Source organism: Argiope bruennichi, chromosome 6 (assembly GCF_947563725.1).
Source record: "Argiope bruennichi chromosome 6, qqArgBrue1.1, whole genome shotgun sequence".
In the NCBI taxonomy this organism is placed as follows: domain Eukaryota; kingdom Metazoa; phylum Arthropoda; class Arachnida; order Araneae; family Araneidae; genus Argiope; species Argiope bruennichi.
In genome coordinates this window covers 5095081-5106558 of record NC_079156.1, presented here as the reverse complement: position 1 = coordinate 5106558, position 11478 = coordinate 5095081, and the positions used below count along the sequence as shown (strand labels likewise).

The 11478-nt window shown below is 31.3% G+C and overlaps 1 long non-coding RNA gene across 1 annotated transcript; it reads right to left on the bottom strand.

The window, feature by feature from the left end:
* Positions 1-275: 275 nt before the first annotated feature.
* On the bottom strand, positions 276-7202 carry LOC129972943 (uncharacterized). The gene is made up of 3 exons (XR_008784915.1): positions 7009-7202; positions 3073-3352; positions 276-391 (listed from the first exon to the last, which is right to left on the bottom strand). It is a non-coding gene; the product is annotated as an uncharacterized LOC129972943 (long non-coding RNA).
* Between the last annotated feature and the right edge of the window lie 4276 nt (positions 7203-11478).

Sequence of the window (11478 nt, the reverse complement as noted above, 5' to 3'; positions counted from 1 at the left end):
AATAGTCAAAAATTATTCATTGATAGTTAAATTTTGAAAAAATAAAAATTGTGCAATGTCATAAAAGACATACAAGAACACAAATTTTCGAAACTGTAAAACATTAGGAAATAAGTGGAAACAAAATTCCATTCCTACAAACTGGAAACAATTCAAGTAAAATAAAAATGTATTAAAATAATAATATTCGCGTTGAAATTTCGAATAAAATTATTTAAATTTTATTCCAAAATTAAAATAAGTAAGAATTTTTGTAGACAAAGAAAAAAAAATATTTTCATTTCAAAATTTATTACAAACTCGATGAAATGTTTCAATTTACAAATTCGCTGTTTTCTTCAGCTCTGTCATCTTCTCCGATGAGCTTCTTACACGATGAACTTCAGTTTTCCTGGAAAAAAAACTTCGTTTATGCTTCTTTCAAAGTATTTTACTATAGAATCAGAAAATTTGCTACAGATTTTAAAGGAAGTTTAACCGATTTTTATTTATAAATACCATCGCATAAATAAACATTTATTCTTAACTAGTCGACTATGACGACCAGCTGGTTCGCTAGGAGTAATGCTTTCTAAAATTTTCAATTAAATATTTATAAACCTTGGCCTCTTAATCTCTTCTTCAGCAAAATATTTTTAAGCTTCAAATTCTGAAGCCTTACAATATTCAGTACAGTGTACTATATACCTCTCTAAGTTGATGTCAGCCCCCCTAATATATAAATTCGAATTTGAAATCGAAGAGATAAAACTTTAATAACTAGTTTTGCTGAAACTAAGCATATTTTTTAAAATTAACTACAGAAAATAGAATCCTTCAGTACTGTAGTCTTAAGTGGATCACAGAATTCTTTTTTGTAATTCATGCAATATTTTCCAAGAATTATTCAATATAAAATTTTTCTGACTTTCCTAAAATTCAGTTTTATTTTATTCAATTTCAATCATTGAATGTACTTCTGAAAAAAATCATGAAGTCTAAATTGTATACAATTCATCGATCCTATAAATCATAATCAATAAAATTATCTTGACTCAGTCAAATTATCTAACACTCAGTCTTCTAAAATCAATCCTAACTGAGTTCTAAAGCTTTAAATATCATTACGTTAGGACAATTAATAATTTCTTTATTTTAGACAATCAGTCTTTGGGAACGTCCAAGTTCAGAATGGCGTATTCTCTTGAAGATGCTCCATGGAGAGGTCAAAAATGGGGTGTTTCTATAGAATAGAGGCATTTAAATTTCATAACACAATAAGTTTTAATTGTAAAAGAGTGGAACTTTCTTTAAGAGTTTCAAGAATATTTTATTAAAAATGACTTTCAGAACAGAGGATCTGTATAAAAATTAAACATTCGCAACTCATCAGAACATTCATTGATTCAAACTACATAAAATATAATTATCTATTTCATTTAGACCATTTTTATTAGATTTATGTGTCAATTATTAAAATTTTGCAAATTAACTGTTGGCTCTGATAAGTAAGTATCTATTTTATCTATCTAAAAATATCTTGTATATATTAAAGAATATATGCATCGAAAATAACTTAATAAATAATATCGCTATTTTAAATCACCAAAGAAAACTTTTTCTCGTATTCATTTTTTAGAAAATATCCCCTTTGAAATTTATTTTCCAAACACGTGCCGAGGTTTAGTTAGCATTAAGTCTTAATCTAGATTTAATCTTATTCAATTGGAACTTTTGTCAACGTGATGACAACGAACTGATAAAAGCTAATCTTTCCCATGCACTCATAACTGGCTTGTGCAAGCTAAATTTTATTTTAATTTTGCGCGAAATAAATTGCTGAAAAATTCATGCTGAAAAATTCATTGAAAACAGAAATTTAATTTATAGGTTAAAACAATAATGTCATTAAAAAGATATTTTTTGTGCTTTAAAATAATATAAAGATCCACTTTGTTCTGTAATATTTTCGGAAAAAATGCCGAAATTTAATTAAATTAATTTTTAATTAATTAAGATTCTAACTAAGAATTCAAAAAATTACTCGACACTGCGGTTTCCCGACCTCCAAGCTATATATGTGCCAAATCTGGTAGCTGTGGGCCAAACAATCTGCTCTGTAGAAGAACAACAACAACAGACATACGCACACTCACATTCATCTTTATTATAAGTAGAGATAGAGATTTCTGTTTTAGGAAAAAAAATTAAAGAACTCACTCGTTTTTTAACATTAAAAAGTCGAATGTAATTTTTTTCTTTCCCATACGCGAAATATACAAAGAGAAAATATTATAGTTATTTTTTAATAAAAATCGAAATTGAGGTTTTGATGAGCTTTCAAAACCTCAATTTCGATTTTGATGAGGTTTTGATGAGCTTCAAAGGAATTCAAAAATACATTTTAAAAAATTGTTATGCCACGTCTGTTTGTGAGAATAGTTAAAAAATAACAAAGAGTTACAAGTATGACATTTCGAATACGACCTTTTCTCAAAATGTGGCGATTTTTTTTACAATCAAGTTTTAGACAAAATCAATCTGTAGAAAGTCTGTCAATCTCTGAATAACTAGCAAGAAAATTGTATAAGACCTTTTCATTCAGTTTGAAGATTTCTGTCCAATTTCTGAAGAAATCTCTTTGTGAAAAGTATCTGTATTTTCCCATCCAGATCCATTTAGAGTCGAAAGTAGAAGAAATTCACGAATACTTCTTCTGGAATTCAAAAGGGAGGGGGGCAGTAGGAAGGAGGAAATTATTTATCCTGCTTCCGTTGACCTTGCTGAAAGGTAAGGGTTGTCACTCACGGCCTATTCTCCGATTGCGCTTACTGCAGATTGAAATTATGAAGTTATTTAAAACAGTAGTCAAGCAACTGACGAAAAATATAGGAACTATTTTTATTAAACTAAGTTTAAAATATTTAATCTTTATTGACATCTTCATTTTGAACTAATCTAGAGGAAACAAAGACCAATCTTGTAGATTGTATCATGCGAAGGAGGGAATGGATAGGAATAGTGCTATTGATATGAATATGTGGGTCTTATGAGTTTGCTAGATCTTAAGTCCTCCCGAGGGAAAACAATTACCATTTTTTTATCATCCCAGGAGAGGCCATCTCCTAAGAAAAGAGGGTCGCTCTCTTCCATAGAGTCCAACTTTTGCACCACCCAGAGAAACACCGGATATTTCAGATCTCTCGCCAAAGAACCCTCCTCCTTTCCGTCTGCTGTAGAGGCCAACCGGAGCTCCCCCTAATGACGCAGCATACTCGTCCTCGATACCCGAGTAATACGGCAGCATCCACCAGGGAAAGAGCCAGGGCCTGCACTGGACGCCGACTACTAGTAGAAGAAAACATATAACCACCTGTAAGCATAGAAAAAAAATGCGTATCAAATCAACGTTTTCAATAAACGAAATCATCAGGTTCCAAAATATTGTTCTACAACAATTTAGCATTTGCACCCATCTTTCCATATAAGTCTTAAGTATACCTCCATAATTCCCACTAGCCAAAGCACCCTTCCCTCCTCCGAAGTTTAGATATGAAAACTGTAAATATCAGAATATTTCTTTCATTCTTTCTTTTTTGCTTACATTCCTTTATCTACCTTGATCATTACAATAGGGATATTTTAAAGTAAATATAAAAAGAAGAAAAAAAAAAAAAGATGAAAAAAAAAAAGAAGAAAAAAAAAAGAAGAAGAAGAAGCTTTTTAAAAATTAAAAACAGCATTAAGAAAGGAAACGGCAGTCGGTTATTTGTCCATGCAAACCCGATGACTGAATGGCAAGACGCATATTTATTTGTAGGAATGGGAAAAAAACGTAGAAGAGAGTACCTCAACGATCTGGGTGCAATGGGCACGGATGGGATTGAACTATCCAACATATCTTAAGGGATCTTTTGCCACTCTTCTTCCACAGCAGCTTTCAGCTAAAGAAATTTTGTGGGACTCATTAGGCGCTTTACCACAGGTTTCCAAATATCCAATCAAAAGACTTTCTTTTACATGTCGTTTGATTTTCTAATGCTTTTGTTCATTGTAAAAGATAAAAGGTCTCTTTTTTTTGTCAATTCATATTTTTTTTCAACATCTATTCGTGTTGCTAAAATGAATTTCCCCCTTATTTTAGCTTCGGTTCGTTATTCATGGAAGTCAGGCAAAGCACTTCCAAAGATGGTTTTATAACCCTAAACAGGCGATCAGTGGACTGATCATCAGTCAATCCACTGCTTGAATAGTCCACTAATAAACCGTTTCTCATTTTGTGATCTAGAAAACTATTGTTTTCGAGAGAAGAACACTCTGATGATAAATTTATGTTATCTCCATGGCATTCGATATCCTTTGTCTGCAACAGTGTTTATTATTCTGTATTCTCAGAGATGACTTTCAAAAATGTCATGGGGGTATCTCAAAGCAAGGCTCCTTAATCCTATCCCCATTTATGAACAAAAATTTTATTCTTCTGGGATGTATATAAGCATGGAATTAAAAAAGAAGAACATTAATTAATGATTAACAGAAATAAATTTAATTAAATAATTTCATATTCGTAATTTCTTTTCAAAAATGTTCCAAAATTAAGTTTTCAAATGTAAAATGTTCAGTATCTTGCTTCCATTCTTAGATGCGAATAGGCTGCATGCGAATTTTTAGGCTTTCTCAGGCTATCGGGATAGTGGGTTCTTAACGCGACTCTAACCCACGTCTTCCGTACTTTTCAGAGGCAAACAAAGCGAAATTCGTTTCTTAGGAATCATTTTTGACAAAAAGCTAACATTTCAATTCCACCAAATATTTAAGGCCTTCTCACATCTTTTTCTCAAAAAACATGTGAGAAGACCTTAAATATTCTAGAAATTACTATTTTTCTAGAAATTAATTAATAGTATATTACTATTTTAAACATTGTCCTTTTCTGATTTATTTGCAAGAGGTTAGAAAGTCATTTGAACAAAGTCATTAACAGGATGTACACTATCTTATTAGACTAAAACATGAACCATCTAGAAATTTCCCCACATCCATTTAACAGTATTCCTTTATGGAAACTCAAACTTTTCATTTTCTTAATTCTTTTGAAAACTTCAGCAAATCGGACTACGCAGATATTATTTATAAAAAATTATTCCTTGAGCACAGGTCTCAGTATCTATCTTTCATACCTATTTATTCAGATGAATCTAAGCTATGCTTCATTTATTGTGGTTTTATTTTTTCATACAAATTTTCATGTTTTCAACTTCATATTTTTTCTTTCGTTTACTGCTAAGAACATTGCATTTTGCATGCTTTATGGGAGATTTTAAATAGAGGTAGTGAAAACTTCCTTGTTTACATTGATTCTTTTAGTCTTTAAAATCATTTAATAGTCATAGTCAACCAATGATTTTTAAGATTTTAGACACATATTAAAAGATTCTTTCCTGAGGTTTTATAGTTTTATTCTGCAGGATACCATCCCAAGCGCGGAATGAGCAGTCTGACAAGAATGCCGAATCCGCAGCTCGTTTTTTAGAAACATCCATTTCTGCACGTGATCAGAAGAAACAAACAAATAAAATATAATTTAAGTATTTAAATTATAAACTTTTTCAGACTAAAATTTTCCAGTTTTCTAATGGAATGAATTATGAAGACACTCCCCTTGAATTTACCATTGTTAGCTTTCTCGCCTCCTATTTGTAGATTCATTCTTATTCATAAAAGTTTACCTTCATTTTAATAAATACAAAATTAGACATTAAAAAGATTTATAGATAAAGATATTCACTTCATGTGTTTGTGTTTACATTGATTATTATTTTTTCATTAAAAATTCTTTCAGAAATGAATTGAGAAATAAATAGAAATTGCCATTGCTTGTCTTCCTCATTTATTAGATACAAATCCATTTTTAGATTGACCAAAGACCACGATTTAAGTTTTATCATAAAATTAAATGTAATAGCTTAACGATTTAAATCTAAATTTATTTACATTTTTCCAACATTTCTTACCTGATTTGAATGTTTAGCGAAAAGCTTGCTGTTTTATAGCTACAATCATATCTATTATTAAAATTGATTTAAATTATAGTTTTGACGAAATGTATTTACATTATTTGTTAGGGAATTTGCATAATATTGTATTATATGGAATCTATGAATATAATAATGTATTCATTGTGATTAGAAGTTTAATATCTACACAGACAGATAAAATATTCTTAAGGCTTTTAATCTCGAATAAAATAATGAACTCTTATTGTAGATTTTGAAATCAGTGTCTAGTCATTGAGTATTTTTTTCTCAAACGCCACGCACTATATATATATATATCGAATATTAGTTGTATTATATTATCGTCAAAAAGAAAAAAAATCCAAACTTTTTTTAAAGAATAATAGGTTCTTATTTTAATGTGTTACCTTGCGGGGAAATGCAGTTAAATGAAAACCATGTGATTAAAAAACAAATTTTAAAACCTATATTTATACTTCCATTTCAATTTTCGTTGATTAGGTCCCCCAAATATTCGCTGCTGGTCACACTTTTGACTTCAAAAGTACAATGACTCATTCACAGAAAAATAATAGCTCAGAGAGTTTGCTTCAATGAAAGCAATTTGTAAAAGCGCGTCTTTACTAGTGTACTATAAAATATTTTTTTTTATTTCTTAATTATTTTCTACCTCGTGATTTTTAAATTATAATTCATGATCAAAAATATTATGGATTATTTTGAAATCATATTTATCTCAAATTTACCACCAGATGGCGCATCTGGTGCATTATTAAAATTTAATTAATCAATTGAATTTTAATTATATTCCGAAAATTGAACTAAAATATTGTCATTGAGATCATCCAATACCGTTTCAAGAATACTATTCTAGCAAATCCAATATCCAATGTCATTTCTAGCGAATCGGTAAAAAGAGACAAAATAGATTGAAAAATTTCATCTTTACAAACATAAAGCAAGTCAAGCTGAATAAAAAAATTTAAAAATAATTTATACTGGTCACACTTACCACAGATTTCATAACTTTATCTCTGGGTCAATAAATGGGCATCATCAAGACTCCTTGCGCCCAGGAGTTCTTTTATATTTAGAGCGCGAGTGGAGGACTCAAGAATTCGATTGATAAAAGCCGAAACAATTTGCTTATCAAACAGTTTGCAGCAGAGCTGATGTTTATCCCGACCAACCCAATAACAATGACCGCGGCTCACGTTACCGTTGACAAGATTGATGCATCAGCAGCGCACGTGCCGTGGTGTACACTTCTACGGGGGGACGGTTGTTTAAAGTTGCGTTCGATCATTTTGAAAAATTCCTGATAGCAAGCCAAAAGACGAAGATGGATTTGAAGGTTTAAAGCTCTCCCGCTGCCTCTGAAAGTCATAAAGGTCAGATCGACGAGGATGCAGCAGAAATGAGCTTTCCCATAGAGTGTCGCAAGTTTAGGTTAAAAAGCCACAAAATTCAATGACGGGTTCAATCAACGAATTATTAAACCACTCATTCAACACCAGAGATCACATCTAGCAGTAAATGAATAATTTAAAATTATTTATCATTTTATCTGTTTTATCCATCTTCAGTCTTAAGAAATAAGACGATATATATATATCAAAATTTTGGAGACGGAAAAGCAACAAAAAATGGAGTTACAAAAATACGCAATAATAAAATAATATAAATACAAAACCTAAGTGCATATTGTAACAAGGCTAAACAAAAATGGAAAGTAGATAATAAAGATCGATCTTAACGATCTTTTTGAACTTAACTTCAGATTTACTAACGTTAGTCGGCTGGAAAGTCGGAATGGCATCAAGCGATTTGCCGCTCGTTTGTGAAAGTGGCTAGCTGAGAGCTAACATCCGTAGGATATATATATATATATATATATATATATATATATATATATATATATATATATATATATATATATATATATATATATATATATATATATATATATATATATATATATATATATATATATATATATATATATACACACACACGTACAGAGAGACAGAAGGGAGGGGGGTCCCGAATTCGACCGAGAAATTCAGGAGGTGACAGTAGGAATCAAGAGGTTAGAAAATCACCACACAACATAGGGCCCCAAACGACGTTTAGTAGATGAAAATCGCAAAAATTTAAGGTGTCTGAGAATTGTTTTTAAACAAAGTAAAGTTTAAAAAAATTAATAAAAAGATAGCAAATGATGTTTCGTTTGGAACCATTATCTTCAAAAATATTAAAATTCGAAGCAAAATAAAAGCAAGAAAATGCAAGAAATTTTACGCTCTTTAATTTCATCTAAATATGTAGTGTGAAAACGGAAGTGTTTTAAAGATATTTAAGAAAAACTAAGATGGGCCCCAGAAATATTGGAAAGATTTCAATGAAATTTGGAATACAAATGGATTGGGTATTTATAAAAATTACTATTCAATGATTACGATTCATTCATATGTGCAGGAATCTCACCACAGGAAAGTTTAAAACAGATGTTACAAAACAGAACCAAAAATCAAAATGGGGCTGTAGTACATTCTGAAAGTTCGCACAGCCCTGAAAACCGAATGGTCCACGCTGTGGCTAATCAAGACATTTTGAGGCCCCAGGCAGCGCGGCTGGGATGTCCTTCTTGAAGAGGGTTTCATTCCATATTTTAATAAATTTAAAATTAGCATTAGCAAACTTGTGAAAATGTTTTTACTTGCTTAATATGACTCAAGACTGTGCAGACCACGTTTGCATAAATCTAAACAAAAGCTGCCTGTTTACAAATACCGTAATCACGAAATGAAAGTAAGGAAGTTACCAGGAAGATTATTCTTGATAAAGTATTAATATTATCTCAATTATTATTTAACGATTTGCAACATTATTTTTAATTGTTGTAGTGAAAATCAAGCTAATTCCATTAGTTTATTTTTTAGTTCTTGACAAGGGAATGATGTGAACTTGATAAAGGAAAGCACGAGACAAATGAAAAATAATACCCCCCCCCCCTCTTGATCGGATTCAACCTCTAAGTACAAATATTACTGTTGTGCCCCTTGAATATTAAATGTGCCGCTCTTCTGAAGGAAGAAGCAACAAACGAAGATGCAATTAGACAAAGTAGAATGAAAATACTTAATGAACCAACCAGCTTTTTCTAAATTCCAAAATAATTTTTTTTTAAATTAATTTTTTATAGGAATGATTGTCTTGTAATTCGGCTTATAAATTTGAAAGTTTAAGTAGAATAAATTCTTCATTATGGTAAAAATTAGTAAAGTAAAGTAGAGTAAAGTAAGTAGAGTAAATTCTTCATTCTTCATTGCGGAATTCAGAGGCGCAGCCATCGCGGATAGTATGTAAAATGAAGGAAAAAGGACACACGTTAATACTAAAAGGCTTTTGAAATTTTTAATATACTGCAGATCGCTACATGGAAAACTTAAAAAAAAGCAGTGTCCTGTGCTGACAAGTTTCTTGGTTTACTTTCGTAACAATAAGAAAAAATTCGTAACAATAAGTTGATTTGGCCGACCAAAAAAAAAATTTTTTTTCTGGTGTTAAAAACTTCTCTCTTTTTTAAAAGTATTTTAGAGTCATCCACGGACATTCGAAATTTTCATATTTAAACAACTCTTTTATTAATGACTCTTTTACTAACTGAGCTTCAGAATTCTTTTGGGAAAAAATTGGTTAAAAAAAAAGAACTCTTTGCTTTGGATATGCTGTTCTAATGCTCTGCACCTTGAAATAGCCTTTAGAAAAAATAAAGCAATACCAGCGGGAGTGGTCTCCCCCCAATTTTCTGGTTCACTTTCTCGTCTAATAAAGATGAATTTGGATTTTAGACACGTTTTTCCAATCCGAAATTGGACACAGGTCTACAACAGCAGTCACGAAATCTCGTATTTAAGTCACTGCGCTTTTGAGTTGCTGCGTTGATATAGTTCTAAAGCACAGGCCGACAGACGGTCCACTCCTTGTGGGATATCACTTAAAATTTGATAAGCGTTTACAAATATAGTTGTTAAATGTGTACGCCGACGTGAATCCCTCGAGATCTCGTTTTGTAGTTATCATATCCTATTCAGCCAGGCAGACAGATTTTTCTTTGACAAAATGTCAAAATGTGACATAAATCTATAAATTTAGTGCCGAGACCCTATGCAAATTTCATCCGTATAATTCAAAGCGTCTTTGAATTATCATTGTCACAGGCATGCATTTTTAATGTGTGTGTGTTTTCTTTTTAAATCAGGAAGGACTAAAACGCAGAGATTCGGCAAAATCTAGAATTCAAATTTTTTTGACAATCAAAATGTTTTTTCTATATTTCGAAAAATATTTTTTCGAGAAAATAAAAAAAAATCTATCGCAAAGGTAGTTTTGAACACAAACTACAAGAACGTCGTTTCTATAAATGTGAGTTTCGCATCATTAATGGACCAACTGCATATTTCATAATGATGAAATACTAAATACACACATTTGCTGACTCGACTGGTGTCTGTTAAGGTGACGGAACAATGGAACATACCAGAATTATTAACTTTTTGCAACAATAATATTTCTTCCTAATAAATCTGCAATATAAATAGAGCGACAACATAAATTCTGAAGTAGTCCGAATGTTCATTTCGAGTACTGAAAAGATTTTCTATCATGAATCGCCTGGTAAGAATTTTGTTTCATTATGATTGATTTCAGAAGCATATCCTCGAATTTCACAGGAAATATATTTTGGAAACCATTGCAGTGGGTTTTAATGACCTTACGATTTTGAACTAAAATGACTTTTGTGTCATTGCAAATCTATTGCTGTTTGCCGAAAAGGGCGGAGGAAAGGATTTGAATCAATAGTGCTTTCAAACTGAGACACTTCAGACATATACCGACATCACTACTTAGTCACAAAGTTGTCAGATACACATTCTAGTGTTTATTGTTGCTATGTTTGAAAATAAGTCAACAGCCGAAATTTTAAAATGAATAAGATAAACCAGCTTATTTTTGCAAAACAAATCAGATCCCGAAGACAGACAGGTTTTGCATTAATACATACTGTGTACGAGGGATAGTGATTGAAATAGGCAATAATTCGTCTTCCCACTGTTAATGGATTAGATCCATTTTTTAATATTAGAAACCATTTCCGAATAATAATTTGTACTTCTATTGCCGTGGAGACAGTACCGTATTTTTGCTAAATAAATAATAAATACCGACTTTTAACAACAAAAACTCCATCTTTCATTACGGTTGGAAAGACATACGGTTAACAGGCAAGAGTGATCTCCTCACAGCTTTTTTGCGTAGTCTCCAATTACAGTCTTATCGCCGTAGGGACTTTGGTTGAGGTCGCGAATAAGGTTTTGAACAACAGTCACGAGAGATAAATCTTTGGCATGAAACTAACATTTCTGCTGCACGAATGTGTATTCTGAACGACTTTTTACCGACTGAATGAAACCGAAAT